Source organism: Lathyrus oleraceus, chromosome 5 (assembly GCF_024323335.1).
Source record: "Lathyrus oleraceus cultivar Zhongwan6 chromosome 5, CAAS_Psat_ZW6_1.0, whole genome shotgun sequence".
In the NCBI taxonomy this organism is placed as follows: domain Eukaryota; kingdom Viridiplantae; phylum Streptophyta; class Magnoliopsida; order Fabales; family Fabaceae; genus Lathyrus; species Lathyrus oleraceus.
Window position 1 is genome coordinate 159,632,657 of NC_066583.1, and position 18,540 is coordinate 159,651,196.

Consider the following 18,540-nt stretch of genomic DNA (forward strand, 5'->3'; position numbering starts at 1 on the left):
CACATGTGGCAGTCATGTGGGATATAAATCTGGAAATGTAATTCAAGCGGCCAAGAAAACCTCGGACTTGCTTCTCAGTTTTGGGTGCAGGCATCTCTTGTATTGCTTTGACCTTTGCAGGATCAACCTCAATACCTCTTTCACTTACCACAAAACCTAACAATTTGGCGGAACGGACTCCAAATGTACATTTTTTCGGATTCAGGCGAAGTTTGAACTTCCTCAAACGCTGAAAAAGCTTCAACAAATGCTCGACATGTTCAACTTCCGTTCGGGACTTAGCAATCATATCATCAATATAGACCTCTATCTCCTTGTGCATCATATCATGAAACAAGGTAGTCATAGCTCGTTGATACGTGGCTCCGGCGTTCTTCAAACCGAAGGGCATCACTCGATAACAGAATGTTCCCCAAGGTGTGATGAATGTTGTCTTCTCCATATCCTCGGGTGCCATCTTGATTTGATTATATCCGGAAAATCCGTCCATAAAGGAAAAGACTTTGAATTTGGCTGTATTGTCTACCAACATGTCAATGTGTGGTAGAGGAAAATCATCTTTCGGGCTAGCCTTATTCAAATCTCTATAATCAACGCACATACGGACTTTTCCGTCCTTCTTAGGAATAGGAACAATATTGGCCACCCATTGAGGATATGTAGAAGTCACCAGAAACCCCGCATCAATTTGCTTCTGAACTTCCTCTTTGATCTTCACTGCCATATCTGGATGAGTTCTTCTAAGCTTCTGCTTCACAGGCACGCACTCAGGCTTCAAAGGCAGGAAATGTTGCACAATATCTGTATCTAAACCCGACATATCTTCATAGGACCAAGCAAAGATATCTGAATATTCTCGTAGCAAACTGATCAAATCTTCCTTGACAGACCCTTTAAGAAGTGCCCCAATCTTCACCAGGCGAACACAATCCTCAGACCCCAAGTTGACTGTTTCCAAGTCTTCGAGATGCGGCTGAATGACCTTCTCTTCGTGCTCAAGGAGACGGGTAATCTCATCAGGAATCCCTTCAATGTCATCTTCCTCTGCCTCAAATACAGGGAATTCAAAATTGGGAGATGGCGTTGGATCATTATGTTCAATGGGTTTTAGGATCAACCTACATAATGATTTTGGTTAATGAAAAAACTTTAGAATTTAAACAAGCAAACCATTATGCAGATGAAAAAGATTGTTTTTTATTCTTGTTTTTATGGGTTTTTTTGTGATCACTGATTTCATGCAAAAGCAAAAAGTGAAAACAAAGGAAAAACAAATGTTAAACAATGCATTGATTAAATGAAAACATCATTGTATATATGCTTTGCCAACAATGTCATCACTTCTCCTTTTGGCATGGGAGAAGGGTTTTAAACAAAGTGAACAATTACTCTGATCTATGGATGACTGTAGGAACATCTACATCGACCCAATTGTGGCAGACACCACCAGGAATAACGAAGTTGTTCACATCTTTTGCCTCCTCTTCCAAGATAGCAGCAGCTTCCTGTCGCATCGCGCGAAAAACCGGCGGGAAAAGAAAGAACAATAGAGCCGCCACCGTGCGTTATTTATCCCAAAAGAGGGAAAGGAAACGCTCAGAGTAAACCTGGGAAAGAACATGGTCTCGCGACCAAAGAGAATGGGTTCGGGAGTCGGTTATGCGAAGGGAAGGTATTAGCACCCCTACGCATCCGTAGTACTCTACGGGATCCACGCACAAAAGGAAGGATAAATGGTTGTTAAAACGCTGCTCACACACACACACACTGGCTGAGAAGAGACAAAAGAAACTGACTGAAACTGACTCGGCAGGATATCGCATCCTGGGCCTACTTAGTCTATCAGGCATAGACATCAGAGTCGAAGTAGTTCGGACTGGGGAGACGACACATGCTCGCTAGGATATCGCATCCTATGCATACGTATCTTCTCGGACGAGAGAAGAATCAGAGCATTCGTAGCTCGGCTGACACGCACACAAACAAAACAAGACACAGGCAAACATGGAGCCCGACTGCCAATCACTGGACTTATATCAGCATCCGAACCAAAACACACGCAAAGAGGCAAACGTGGAGCCCAAATACCAATCACTGGACTTACATTGACATCCGAACCTAAACACACGCACACTGGAACCCAAATGCCACTCGATGGACTTACATCAGCTTCCAAGCACACAACAACACAACAGGTTAATAGGGAGTCGGGGACTCGAGCCTATAACTGTCAAACACACACAAACAGACAGACAGCAAATGCTAAGGAGTCACAGACTCGAGCCTAGCAAAGGTCAGACAACACACACAAAAGAAAGAAAAGGCGCCCGGAGAGATCAGCTCAATCTCCTGCCTACATACTTCATCTGGTGTGAAGATCAGGGCGATGTAGTTCCCCTACGCAGGGAAAAGGATGAACAAACAAACTAAAAGGGAGACTAGAGCTCGAGCCTAATAGTTGCCAAACACGCACAAAAAAAGAAAAAAAAGGCGCCCGGAGAGATCAGCTCAATCTCCTGCCTACATACTTCATCTGGTATGAAGATCAGGGCGATGTAGTTCCCCTACGCAGGGATAAAGGACTAGCCTAACCAGATAACAGAGGGAGACACAACCAGGGAGACTACGACTCGAGCCTAGATGTTATCATGCAAATCATCCCTAAGTTAAGGTTTCTAGCTAAATGGCACAAGGGCCAACCTATCCTAAGTATGGCTCACACAGGAAGCAAACCACACACACTTAACTTGCACAGGAAGCAAGCCAAGCAAAACCTAACTTGCACAGGAAGCAAGTCTAAACTAATCCTAACTTGCACAGGAAGCAAGTCAAACTATCCTAACTTGCACAGGAAGCAAGTCAAACTATCCTAACTTGCACAGGAAGCAAGTCAAACTATCCTAACTTGCACAGGAAGCAAGTCAAACAATCCTACAAGCACAGATAGCACACGCTATACACAAACAAGTGGCTCAAACAAGGGTTAGGTTTTAGTCAAGGGGTCATATCAACCTCAACAAACAAACCTCTGGAACTGGGTGAATGTTGCTCTTAACCTTGCCATTGAGGGGCTAAGGTGAAGCAGATGAAAGGATGAAGGGAGGATGAGACCTCACAGCTCTTATCCCTGGTCTGGGAGAGCTCAAGACAAGAATGTGTGGGTTCAGAAAGTGGGAACCCTTCTACACATTTAGAACTGACTCAACTGTACAATTGCACAAGATCTTGGGTTTGTATCTGTAATGCATCAACACAGTGGTGTGAGCAAAGCAGATGACACACTGAATAGTGGGGGATAGATTGCATATCCCTACTTTCCACCAATTGCCTCTTCACTTAGGAGGACTTTGACTCTATGCAAGGACAAAGTTAAACATCCACAAACATTGCCTCTTAAGGGGGACTTCAGACAGTCGCCTGGCCAAGTAACAAGCCAGGTCTTCCAGACTACATGAAGACAAAGAGACATACCTCAATGCAAATTGCTTATACAAGCAAAGCAAAGCAAAAAGTTCACAAAGGAACTAAGCAACTAAAACACCAAAATTGAAGGACAGTCGTGGTACAGATGTTGTTTGGTGTATTTGCTCAAAACAGATGCTCAACAAACTTCCACAAGGTGAATGGTGAAGGAAGCTTGGCTTGAGATAGCTTGAAATGGCTCTAAATAGTTTCTGCCATTAATGAAGCTCTTCCAAAACAGTCCATGAACATGGCTTTACAGCTGCAAAATGATGGTTGAAACAGGTCCACAATGTTGTATGGATGTTGTTTTAGGCAAGGTAATGTTCAGTTCTTTGGAGTTTTTGACAGATTTTACAAAATGAGCAATGAGCCAAATGAGAGAGAGAGATTTTTTTTCTGTTAGAATGTGGCTGCTATTAGTGTGTAACATGACAGAAAAATGATGAAAAACCTGCTATGTTGTGGTACAAAGGATGGTCCATGGATATGTGGGATATGGTGGTTGCAAATTGTACTTTTCTTCCCATTTTCAAGCAACTAGGCATGGCTATGTGATGGGTGTAAGTACTTGCACGAAAATGACTTGTAACATGACCAAAATATGATTTCTAAACATGTTTGAATGGCCAAATGGTAAAAAAAAAGATTATATCAAAAAGTCAACCCTTGGTCAAACTTGAATTTAAATGAGACAAGTCAAAAAATGCCATTTTGATTGGTGAAGTTTTGGCTCATGAAATTTATATTTTTGGAAAGAGGGGATCAAATGTGACTTGTAGGAAAAAACCCCACCAAAATTGGCCAAACGGTTTGAGAGATATGGTCTTCTGAAGTTCAAGATTTTCTGAAATCGATTCGATCATAACTTGCCAACCACACATGGGAATTGAGAGTTCTAGGACTTTTTGGAAATGGGAGAACAAGATCTTCAACTTTCATGTTGGGCAAAAATTCATTTGAGGCTTGTATCAAGATGTAAGTTTGAGGATCAAGACTTTCCATTTATGGCAGGTTTCAGTTACAGGCCCAGTTTCCATTTTGGGAAATTTATGATCTGGCTTCAAATTCTTCCATGATGGTGTTTGGCATGATGTATGATGACTATTTGAACATGAATGAACTCTCACAAACCAATTCCAATCATCAAATCACTGATTAAATGGACAGTTGACCAACAGTTGACTTTTAGGGTTTCTGATTGATTGTGCATTGACTGATGACTTCCAAACCCTAATTCCTTGAGAACTTGACTTCAAATGATGTCCCAAGTTGTATGGACTCTTGATTATTGACCATGGTGCCCAAATTCCACAAGAATGACCACCATCCACTGCTTTGACTGACAGTTGACTTTTTTAGGGTTTTTGACTGTCTGGGCATGAACTGCTGACCTCTGAGCCCTTAACCCTTGACCAAAATACTTCAAATAGACCTCCAAGCCATGTGAACTTGTTGGACAAACCCCAAGGCCTTGATTCAATGAGAAATTCTTTTGCTTGCTTGGTTGACTGATCAGGAGATTAGTTTGACCTAATTCTTGCTTGCTTGCTCTTGAGGCAACTGAGGGACAATGCCAATGCTATGCAATGGATCATGATATGCTATGACCTAATATGAAAATGTATGCATAATGATAGGTGCAAATTTGAGGTACTACAGCTGCCCCTATTCAATCAGCTGGGAACCCGAATGGATGAGAGCGACGGCTGTCAGACTTTCAGGGTAAACAGGGATTGAATACCAAAGAACCGTAGAATTTGCACAATACAGGGATCCACCAATGGAAAAGTCCACTGGGATCTGATTTTTATTACTGGGTATTTTGTTTTGTTTTTTTTGGTTTTCAAAGGGTATGGCCACATCCAGACATCATAACGATGATGAATGGGAATAGAAATCACAACTAGATGCCAACGGACAACTAGGAAAAACTCGACGTTTACCAAGACCAACGGAGAGGTAACCAGACATTAATGAATGAATGGCAGGGATACAACCATACGTCAACGGACGAAATGGGAAAAACTCAACGTTTACCAAGACCAACGGAGAGGTAAATCCACATGGGGATAGGTACAACTAGACGTCATAGGATGACTAGGAAAAACTCGACGTTTATCGAAACCAACGGAGAGGAGGAAACCCTACTGGGGAGAGTGAACACAACCAAATCATCAACGGATGATTGGGAAAAACTCGACGTTTATCGACACCAACGGAGAGGAGAATACTTCACTTGGGAAGGAGGACACAACCAAATCATCAACGGATGATCGGGAAAAACTCGACGTTTATCGACACCAACGGAGAGGAGAATACTTCACTTGGGAAGGAGGACACAACCAAATCATCAACGGATGATCGGGAAAAACTCGACGTTTATCGACACCAACGGAGAGGAGAATACTTCTTCGGTCTGAATACCGGAAAATTGGCCTTGTGCCATGAGTACATCGACCTGATCGTCGGAAACTCCTTCGGTCTGAATACCGGAAAATTGGCCTTGTGCCATGAGTACATCGACCTGATCGTCGGAAACTCCTTCGGTCTGAATACCGGAAAATTGGCCTTGTGCCATGAGTACATCGACCTGATCGTCGGAAACTCCTTCGGTCTGAATACCGGAAAATTGGCCTTGTGCCATGAGTACATTGACCTGATCGTCGGAAACTCCTTCGGTCTGAATACCGGAAAATTGGCCTTGTGCCATGAGTACATCGACCTGATCGTCGGAAACTCCTTCGGTCTGAATACCGGAAAATTGGCCTTGTGCCATGAGTACATCGACCTGATCGTCGGAAACTCCTTCGGTCTGAATACCGGAAAATTGGCCTTGTGCCATGAGTACATCGACCTGATCGTCGGAAACTCCTTCGGTCTGAATACCGGAAAATTGGCCTTGTGCCATGAGTACATCGACCTGATCGTCGGAAACTCCTTCGGTCTGAATACCGGAAAATTGGCCTTGTGCCATGAGTACATCGACCTGATCGTCGGAAACTCCTTCGGTCTGAATACCGGGAAATCATAAGTACATATTATCTATAGCCGTCAAAACGTAGGTAATACACTCGCATGGAAGATTATCCATAACCGGGTTGTAGGTTGTTAAATGAATAATCGACCGAAAAGAAAGGCATCTGGGTACCAGACTAGGTATGCAAAAGATGACCAATCAACAGGGGATAAAGCTGCTAACTCGGAGCAAGTATCCAAAAGGAAGGGGAAGACCCAATGGGGACAATACTGCTTGATCAAGGCAAGTATCCAGAGGGGAAAGAATATCAATATCACAAACCGGATACTGATAACTGCAAAGAGGGGATTACATCTACCGGTTAGTAGGTAGAAAACCACGGAAAAGTAACCAGTCATCGATAGGATGAGCACAAAGGGTTAACTCCATCAAGGGGAGAACGTGGGATTTTACAACTACCAGCTAGTAGGTAGAAAACCACAAAGATAGGACTTACAACTACCGGGTTGTAGGTAGAGGCCAATGGAAAAGTAACCAGTCATCATCGGGATGGGCACAAAGGGTTAACTCCACCAAGGGGATGAAAGTGGGATTTTACAACTACCAGCTAGTAGGCAGAAAACCACAAAGATAGGACTTACAGCTACCGGTTCGTAGGTAGAGGCCAACAAACGAATCTACTGAGAGACAGAGTGAGAAAAAAGGATTTACAACTACCGGGTAGTGGGTAGAAGACCGTAAAGAGAGGACTTACAGCTACCGGTTCGTAGGTAGAGGCCAACAAACAGAATGAACCACAAAGGTTACCTCTGCTAGGGGGTGAAAGTGGGATTTTACAACTACCGGCTTCTAGGTAGAAAACCACGACGATAGGACTTACAACTACCGGTTTGTAGGTAGATGCCCATGAATTCCGCTGAGGATAAGATGAATGAGTACCGGTTAGTGAGCCACTATTCATTCATGCCCCAGGGCAACACAAGAGACCGTCAACAAGAAGCCAATTTAGGATCGATCCAAAAAGGCAAACTGAATCAAGACTCATCCTAATGAGGAAAGAACTCAATAGGGAAAACCCATCCCATTAGGGAGGGAACGGAAGCAACCGTCATCCACGAGGATGTATCTCAGTGGGGAAATGGCAGGAAAAGATTGACACTTTCTGCTTAAGGGGTAGACTCTACATGGAGAGATCAGACACACCCGACTCTGCTAGGAAAATCTACTGGGGAGATTTGTATTACCAAATAGCAGGAGGCAATCATCAACAGATACACGGCAACAGCTGCAACATGAGTACCTGAATGCTATGATTATGCATGTATGCTTTATACCTAAAATGCATGATGAATGTTGACGAACAGACATGCTTAACACGCAGGTCCGGGAATCAACCATCCGGAGAGAAAACCAAAGTCACCAGAGAGCCAAGAAAATCCACTGGAGGCTGGGACAATAGGAAACAATCAACATCCTGCAGGGGAGGAAGGCCACCAAAGGCTTCCGGAGGGATCGTCAGTCGCAACCGGAGAACAGAGTTCAACATACAGGCGGATGCGCCACAACAACTTGTGCTGGAAATCAGGGATACCGAGAAGCAACCAGATTTCTGATGAGAAATACAAAAGCATTGATAAAGCTCCTTATGCGAACAACTCCACTGGGGGATCTATCTGAGGGAATGCTATAGTACTGGGATATTGATCTACCAAATACTGAATCTTCAAAGAAAAACACCCACGTTGGGGGAGAGAGGAAGGCTACTCTGCTGGAGAGGCGAAAGTTGCAGTCTTCAATAAACACTCTGCTAGGGGAGCTGCCCCACAATAATGTCCGAAACAGCAAGCTTGCTGGGGATGCCCCACGATAGGGCTAACAGGGATTTGGAGGAAGAATATGTACTGCCGGGAACATGAAGATGAACAACTTCAACTAACACTGCACTGAGCGACCTCACTGAGGAGAAACCGTAAGAGGTTCTACAGGAAAAGGTACAGTCATGCTCGAGATACGAACAATTGTCTTACCTGTTGGTAATCATACCACCCTTGGGAGAGCATTGTGGGTCTCTTAAGTATCCTTCCATCATTGTGAATGTTCACTTCGTTTAAGAACAATTTTTTTTGAAAAATCTGTTTATTTTGAGAACAATGATACTTTATCAATTAAAACATGCAAAACATTTGTTGAGTTGAAACAAATAAGAATGCAAATAATTGGATAAAAGCTCAAATTGATGTGATGGAATGGTAGTCTGCAAAGGGCGAGACTCCATGGATCTGTACAAGTTTGAAATCGGTGATATATATTGGAGAGGGCTACATTGAACATAATGACCTTTCCTCTACCATTCTGAATTTTCGATGTATTCAGAGCTTCAGTCGACGACGAATCGAGAATTCCTGACGGATGACATATATAGAGCACAGTCTTGTCAAGGTGCAGTTACTTGCCAAATCCCTAATTTTTGCCTAGATTGCCCCAGTGTGAGGTGTTCAATCTAGCGGGATGCAAATTCTTTTTTTTTTCAATGTCTCTAACTTTTGCCTGGATCGCCCTTTCGGGTTTTCAATCCACCGAGACGCTCCTTTTTGCCTAAGTCGCCCTTTGGGGTGTTCAACTTAGCGAGCTGTTTGATTTTTTTTCTTTTTGTTTAGGCGAAGTATTTCTTGACTGCACCAGGATTCACAGGACGAGTGAACTTCTTCATCCATTGTAGTAAGTGTCAGAACACTGCCTGAAGAGGCTCTTTTGACAACATATGGACATTCATAGCTTGGGAGTTCACTTGCCCCTGGAATCGGGTATAAAAGACAAGACTTTCTTGAGCACAAGGTTCCTCGGAACACACGAGGCTTGATCTTCTTGTCGAATGCTTTTTCACTCTCTGCTGATATGACTGACCATGACACATGGCAGTTGATCTCTTCCTTTCGATCGGATTCACTTGGTCGTAGTGACTCTGAATCCATTCAGCATCAGTCAACTTGGGACTTTGAGGGTGCTTTTGTTCTTTTGTTTCTTTCTTTCTTTTTCTTTCTTTTGATTTCGATTTCTTTTGATTTCTTTTGATTGATTTTTTTTTTTTTGATTTTGATTTTGCACCCTCCTCTTTCTTTTTTTCTTTTTCTCTCTTTTTTTGATACGTGCCCCATTTGGCTGTTCTGCTGATTCTCGAGATGCAGCTGAGTGATCTTCTTTTCTTGCTCAAGAAGTCGGGAAATCTCGTCAGGAATCCCTTCAACATCATCTTCTTCCGCTTCGAATACAGGGAATTCAAAATTGGGAGATGACGTCCGATCATTATGTTCAATGGGTTTGAGAAACAACCTGCATAATGATTTTGAGTATAAAAAGCACTTTGAAAATCAATACAATCGTTATGCAGATGAAAAGATTGCTTTTATTCTTGTTTTTTTTAGGGTTTTTTGTGATCACCAATTTCATGCAAAAAGCGAAAAGGGAAAACAAATGGAAAAACAAATGTTTAACATGAATTATTTGAATGAAAATATCATTGCACAAAATGTTGCCAACAATGTCATCACTTCTCCTTTTGGCATGGGAGAAGGGTTTTTAAACAAAGTGATTGTTACTCTGACTTATGAACAACTGTGGGAACGCCCACAGTGACCCAATTGCGATAGATCCCTCCAGGGATGACAACTGTCAGTATCCTTTGCATCAGCAGCTTCTGCTCTCTGAACAACTCTTCTGAAGAAAAAGTCGGCGCCAACCCAGGACTTGTTATCTTCAGACTTGATTATCACAGGGACCCAAGTCTTCAAAGTTCGAAATACCTGACCTCACGAGGTCTTGAACCTTCATCTTCAGCTGGAAACAACTATCCACATCATGACCAGAAGCACCCGAATGATACACACAATGCTGATCGGGCCTATACCACCACCTAGGGTTGTCGGGTTTAGCCGGCGGGTCTCTGGGAGTAATCAAGTTCCGCTCTATCAACGAGGGACAGAGCTCGGTGTAGGACATGGGGATTGGATCAAAAATGATCTTCTTCCTCTCATTACTCGTACTGGCTTGCTGGGAAGCCTGCTGCTGAGGACGATGTTGTTGATGCTGATATTGCTGAGTTGACCTTCTCTGCTGTTGTTGAGGTTGAGTTGCTGGAATAGTCACAGCAGCATTCTCATGAACGGGTACACCCACTGGTGAAGCACGGTGGACTGGTGGAATCATGGCTTCCAGTCTCTGGGCTAAGGCACGCAGCTCCTCTTGCCCCTGAACAACTCCTTGCATCGTTGTCATGAACTGGGCCATGTTTGCCCTCATCTCGGCCAATTCTGCTTGAACCTGATCCATACTCCTCTGTTGATTGAGTCTGGTTGAGTAACGATGCGGTCGGCGGTCAGCAATCCTCTCTCAGTCAAGAACCAAAGTGAGAAGTCTCTCCAAACATGTCTGAAATGCAAGGATGCTATGTGCATGATATGCATGATATGGGTACTATTTTGTCATGAATGATCCTGATAAAGGATATGCATATGCAAGTTAACTTTTCTTTTTCATGCATTACTATTTTTTGGAAAATAAACATGCTATGATGCAAATGATGCAACATGACTGGTCAGGCTGTGCGTCTCAAGGCACAGGGTCAAAGCTTCGGCTTGAACTCTGATCACAAACATCTGAAACCCAAAGTCAATCTGATCAACTGGCATCTGAAACCAATCTGAGGAACCAAGTCACCATAAATCCGACTTGGGGAGTTCCGAAATAAACGAAACTGGAGATTACATCACTATCATCACAGGAACATCCATTGAACGGATGACAGCCAGCTCCTCTGAACAGGTACTTTCAAATTCAACCCGGGGATCCGAAATAAACGGAACCCGCTGATAAACCACGGACAGAACTCCGGCGTCCCAGAAATAAATGTCCATAATTCACAGTCACCATCTGTACCGAGAGTCACCAACTGTACCTGTTAAAATGATCAATCCCCCCCACTCACGGGTGTCATCTAGGCCAGGGTAAGGTCGAGAGAAACGCAGCATAAATAACCTTTCGCAGAATGTCATCCTGTGCACACCCGATGTATGCACCGATAATATCCCACCAGGGTCTGAACTGCTCGTGATATCAATGTTTCGCTAAGTGGCGCCATACCACCCGCTTCCCATGAATCACTCTATTCCTAGGTTTCCTAGATTTCACTCATAGCCTGGGTATTGGGCCTTTTACCTCGAGTAACTCCCACCCCAAACAGAGAAACACAGCCAGATGAACAGATGAATATGAATGAATGCAAACATTGATGCAAATAATAAATGCAAACAGTAAATGCAAATATATACAAAGAATGCAATAAAATAGTGCAAAGCAACCAAAGCCCTAACCTAGAGAGCGCTAGGAGAGACTCGCTCAGGGAAGATGGACCAGCACGGGTCAACTTCTCTATGTCCCCAGCAGAGTCGCCAGCTGTCGCATCGCGCGAAAAACCGGCGGGAAAAGAAAGAACAATAGAGCCGCCACCGTGCGTTATTTATCCCAAAAGAGGGAAAGGAAACGCTCAGAGTAAACCTGGGAAAGAACATGGTCTCGCGACCAAAGAGAATGGGTTCGGGAGTCGGTTATGCGAAGGGAAGGTATTAGCACCCCTACGCATCCGTAGTACTCTACGGGATCCACGCACAAAAGGAAGGATAAATGGTTGTTAAAACGCTGCTCACACACACACACACTGGCTGAGAAGAGACAAAAGAAACTGACTGAAACTGACTCGGCAGGATATCGCATCCTGGGCCTACTTAGTCTATCAGGCATAGACATCAGAGTCGAAGTAGTTCGGACTGGGGAGACGACACATGCTCGCTAGGATATCGCATCCTATGCATACGTATCTTCTCGGACGAGAGAAGAATCAGAGCATTCGTAGCTCGGCTGACACGCACACAAACAAAACAAGACACAGGCAAACATGGAGCCCGACTGCCAATCACTGGACTTATATCAGCATCCGAACCAAAACACACGCAAAGAGGCAAACGTGGAGCCCAAATACCAATCACTGGACTTACATTGACATCCGAACCTAAACACACGCACACTGGAACCCAAATGCCACTCGATGGACTTACATCAGCTTCCAAGCACACAACAACACAACAGGTTAATAGGGAGTCGGGGACTCGAGCCTATAACTGTCAAACACACACAAACAGACAGACAGCAAATGCTAAGGAGTCACAGACTCGAGCCTAGCAAAGGTCAGACAACACACACAAAAGAAAGAAAAGGCGCCCGGAGAGATCAGCTCAATCTCCTGCCTACATACTTCATCTGGTGTGAAGATCAGGGCGATGTAGTTCCCCTACGCAGGGAAAAGGATGAACAAACAAACTAAAAGGGAGACTAGAGCTCGAGCCTAATAGTTGCCAAACACGCACAAAAAAAGAAAAAAAAGGCGCCCGGAGAGATCAGCTCAATCTCTTGCCTACATACTTCATCTGGTATGAAGATCAGGGCGATGTAGTTCCCCTACGCAGGGATAAAGGACTAGCCTAACCAGATAACAGAGGGAGACACAACCAGGGAGACTACGACTCGAGCCTAGATGTTATCATGCAAATCATCCCTAAGTTAAGGTTTCTAGCTAAATGGCACAAGGGCCAACCTATCCTAAGTATGGCTCACACAGGAAGCAAACCACACACACTTAACTTGCACAGGAAGCAAGCCAAGCAAAACCTAACTTGCACAGGAAGCAAGTCTAAACTAATCCTAACTTGCACAGGAAGCAAGTCAAACTATCCTAACTTGCACAGGAAGCAAGTCAAACTATCCTAACTTGCACAGGAAGCAAGTCAAACTATCCTAACTTGCACAGGAAGCAAGTCAAACAATCCTACAAGCACAGATAGCACACGCTATACACAAACAAGTGGCTCAAACAAGGGTTAGGTTTTAGTCAAGGGGTCATATCAACCTCAACAAACAAACCTCTGGAACTGGGTGAATGTTGCTCTTAACCTTGCCATTGAGGGGCTAAGGTGAAGCAGATGAAAGGATGAAGGGAGGATGAGACCTCACAGCTCTTATCCCTGGTCTGGGAGAGCTCAAGACAAGAATGTGTGGGTTCAGAAAGTGGGAACCCTTCTACACATTTAGAACTGACTCAACTGTACAATTGCACAAGATCTTGGGTTTGTATCTGTAATGCATCAACACAGTGGTGTGAGCAAAGCAGATGACACACTGAATAGTGGGGGATAGATTGCATATCCCTACTTTCCACCAATTGCCTCTTCACTTAGGAGGACTTTGACTCTATGCAAGGACAAAGTTAAACATCCACAAACATTGCCTCTTAAGGGGGACTTCAGACAGTCGCCTGGCCAAGTAACAAGCCAGGTCTTCCAGACTACATGAAGACAAAGAGACATACCTCAATGCAAATTGCTTATACAAGCAAAGCAAAGCAAAAAGTTCACAAAGGAACTAAGCAACTAAAACACCAAAATTGAAGGACAGTCGTGGTACAGATGTTGTTTGGTGTATTTGCTCAAAACAGATGCTCAACAAACTTCCACAAGGTGAATGGTGAAGGAAGCTTGGCTTGAGATAGCTTGAAATGGCTCTAAATAGTTTCTGCCATTAATGAAGCTCTTCCAAAACAGTCCATGAACATGGCTTTACAGCTGCAAAATGATGGTTGAAACAGGTCCACAATGTTGTATGGATGTTGTTTTAGGCAAGGTAATGTTCAGTTCTTTGGAGTTTTTGACAGATTTTACAAAATGAGCAATGAGCCAAATGAGAGAGAGAGATTTTTTTTCTGTTAGAATGTGGCTGCTATTAGTGTGTAACATGACAGAAAAATGATGAAAAACCTGCTATGTTGTGGTACAAAGGATGGTCCATGGATATGTGGGATATGGTGGTTGCAAATTGTACTTTTCTTCCCATTTTCAAGCAACTAGGCATGGCTATGTGATGGGTGTAAGTACTTGCACGAAAATGACTTGTAACATGACCAAAATATGATTTCTAAACATGTTTGAATGGCCAAATGGTAAAAAAAAAGATTATATCAAAAAGTCAACCCTTGGTCAAACTTGAATTTAAATGAGACAAGTCAAAAAATGCCATTTTGATTGGTGAAGTTTTGGCTCATGAAATTTATATTTTTGGAAAGAGGGGATCAAATGTGACTTGTAGGAAAAAACCCCACCAAAATTGGCCAAACGGTTTGAGAGATATGGTCTTCTGAAGTTCAAGATTTTCTGAAATCGATTCGATCATAACTTGCCAACCACACATGGGAATTGAGAGTTCTAGGACTTTTTGGAAATGGGAGAACAAGATCTTCAACTTTCATGTTGGGCAAAAATTCATTTGAGGCTTGTATCAAGATGTAAGTTTGAGGATCAAGACTTTCCATTTATGGCAGGTTTCAGTTACAGGCCCAGTTTCCATTTTGGGAAATTTATGATCTGGCTTCAAATTCTTCCATGATGGTGTTTGGCATGATGTATGATGACTATTTGAACATGAATGAACTCTCACAAACCAATTCCAATCATCAAATCACTGATTAAATGGACAGTTGACCAACAGTTGACTTTTAGGGTTTCTGATTGATTGTGCATTGACTGATGACTTCCAAACCCTAATTCCTTGAGAACTTGACTTCAAATGATGTCCCAAGTTGTATGGACTCTTGATTATTGACCATGGTGCCCAAATTCCACAAGAATGACCACCATCCACTGCTTTGACTGACAGTTGACTTTTTTAGGGTTTTTGACTGTCTGGGCATGAACTGCTGACCTCTGAGCCCTTAACCCTTGACCAAAATACTTCAAATAGACCTCCAAGCCATGTGAACTTGTTGGACAAACCCCAAGGCCTTGATTCAATGAGAAATTCTTTTGCTTGCTTGGTTGACTGATCAGGAGATTAGTTTGACCTAATTCTTGCTTGCTTGCTCTTGAGGCAACTGAGGGACAATGCCAATGCTATGCAATGGATCATGATATGCTATGACCTAATATGAAAATGTATGCATAATGATAGGTGCAAATTTGAGGTACTACACTTCCTCTTCAGGTTGATCAGCATGAATGAATCCTCCACTCGTGAACAAACCTTGCTCATTACATGACCCAGAACAGTAGCCAATGCCAGCCCGGGATCTATTATCCTCAAGTTCAATCACTTTCCCTAGTCCAGCAACTGCACCACATTCAATGGCCAGCTTCGCATCACGGTAGGAAGTGAATGAAGGAGACTTCTTCTCGATTGGTTCATCAATAGATAAAGCTTGGAACTGAGTTCCAACTTCATCCTCAGCGTCAATGTACGAGAAAGAAGACAAATGGCTAACCAGGAGAGCCTTTTCTCCCCCTACTACAACCAGTTTCTTATTCTTCACAAATTTCAACTTCTGGTGTAGGGTGGATGTCACGGCGCCAGCCTCATGAATCCATGGTCTTCCCAAGAGACAGCTATAAGATGGGTGGATATCCATTACCTGGAAGGTAACTTGGAAATCGCTTGGTCCAATTTTGATTGGGAGATCCACTTCCCCAATCACGGTCTTACGCGACCCATCAAATTCTTTTACAACAACCCCACTCTGCCTCATAGGAGGACCTTGATATGACAATCTGGAGAGTGTGGTTTTTGGCAATACATTTAAAGAAGATCCAGTGTCCACCAGCACATTGGACATTGCATCAGATTTGCAATTCATGGAGATATGTAAAGCCATGTTGTGGTCTCTTCCCTCCTCAGGGAGATCAGCGTCACAAAAGCTCAAAGTGTTGCAAGCAGTAATGTTTGCAACAATATTATCAAATTGCTCAATGGTGACGTCGTGATCAACGTATGCCAGATCCAAGACTTTCTGCAGAGCCTCCCTATGGGGTTCTGAATTCAACAGCAGGGAAAGAATGGAAATCTTGGATGGTGTTTGTAGAAGCTGGTCTACAACGTTGTACTCACTCTTTCTGATGAGCCTCAGCATCTCATCAGATTCTTCATCTACAATGCCACTCGGGCCAACTGAAGAAATAAGAGCTTTTTGTACAGAGGAGGATGGTTTGGCAACATCACGTGCCTGATTCTGAATATTCACAACGGTCCCAACCGGACGTTCAGCAGATTCAGAAGCAACAGCCTTAGGAGGCGCAGAAAATACACGACCACTTCGGGTCAACCCACTTACATCAGCGACGTTGGTCACGGAATTTGAAGGCAAAGGCACTTCTACCCCATCTTGCACAGCAACAGGATTATATCTGAATGGTACGGCTCTGTCTGAAGAGTAAGGCACAGGGCCTGCAGGTTTAATGACCAAGGAAGGGGAAGCCTTCGGCTTGCTGCTATTGTAACGAATAACAACAGGCTCAGGCAACTTGAACACTGGAGATATAACATTAATCTCAGGCTCGTCTTCATCAACATTGCGATTCTGCAGAATCTCAATGGTACCCTCATTCAACAGCTCTTGAAGTTCTAGGCGTACCTGGTCGCAACCCAAGCGGTTAACCGAGCAGACGCGACACTTGTCGTGGTTATGCTCCAAGTAGCTGTACTGACACAGCAAACGGTGTAATTCAACCAACGACTGCCTGATGTGGCTCACATATCTGACCTTGTACTTCCTAAGACATTCCTGAACCATATTAACTGATTTCCCATGCGCAGGCAATGGGTTCTTGGTGACATTTGGGCCCGAATCTTCGAAGCTCAAAATTCCACACCTCATAAGGTCTTGAACCTTAGTCTTGAGTGGATAACAGTTTTCTATATTATGGCCCGGAGCTCCTGAATGATAAACGCAATGTTGATCCGGTTTATACCACCATTGTGGATTTGCAGGAATAGCAGACGGATCCCTGGGAGAAACCAATTTCCTCTCCAACAAGGAGGGATAAAGCTCTGTGTATGACATCGGAATAGGATCGAAGCTGATCTTTTTCTGGTCATAACTCAAATTAGCCTAATTGGTTGTGCTTCCACGAGGCTGGTAAGCCTGTTGTTGTGGACGTTGTTGTTGCTGATACTGAGGCTGTTGATATTGCTGCTGATGTTGATATTGCTGATGTTGCTGAGCATTGTCTTTGAATACAGGTGCTATATGAGCCACCTGGTGCTGATGAGCGGCATGACGTGCGGGCTTCCTCTGAGTAGAGGGTCTTCTATGCTTGGGATGGGATTGCACAGCATGTGCTTCCCCATCCTTCCTCTTAAACGCCCCATATCGTTTAGAGGAAGAGCTCTCATCCTTCGCCAATCGTCCTTCACGGACACCTTCTTCAAGACGCATCCCCATGTTCACCATCTCGGTGAAATCAGAGGGAGCGCTTGCTACCATCCGCTCGTAGTAGAATGAGCCAAGGGTCTTCAAAAAGATCTTGGTCATTTCTTTCTCCTCCAGCGGTGGAGTAATCTGAGCTGCCAGCTCTCGCCACCCCTGGGCGTACTCCTTGAAAGTTTCCTTGTCCTTCTGCGACATGGACCTGAGTTGATCTCGGTCAGGCGCCATATCGACGATGTACTTGTACTGCTTGACGAAAGCTTCGCCAAGGTCGTTGAAGGATCTGATATTGGCACTGTCTAAGCTCATGTACCATCTGAGCGCGGCACCGGACAGACTGTCTTGGAAATAATGAATCAGAAGTTGATCATTATCAGTCTGGGTAGACATCTTCCTGGCGTACATGACCAGGTGAGCGAGTGGACAGGTGTTCCCTTTATACTTTTCAAAGTCAGGTACTTTGAATTTAATTGGTATCTTCACACCTGGAACAAGGCACAACTCGGCAGCAGACTTGCCGAATAAATCTTTACCTCGAAGAGTCCTCAATGCCTTTCTCAGCTCAAGGAACTGGTCGTTCATGGCGTCCATCTTTTCATGAACGTCTGAGCCCTTAGACGGCTCGGAGTGATAGATAGTGTCGTCTACCCTTGGCATGGTATGCACGACAGGAGGAGCAGGAACCGGGACCGGGCTAGATGCCGGCATATGAGCAAAGGTTGGCGCAGGCTGATCAGGCATAAAACCTGGAGGCATTCCCCAAGGGAACCCGGGTGGCATAGCATTGGGCACCTGATGAGCACTG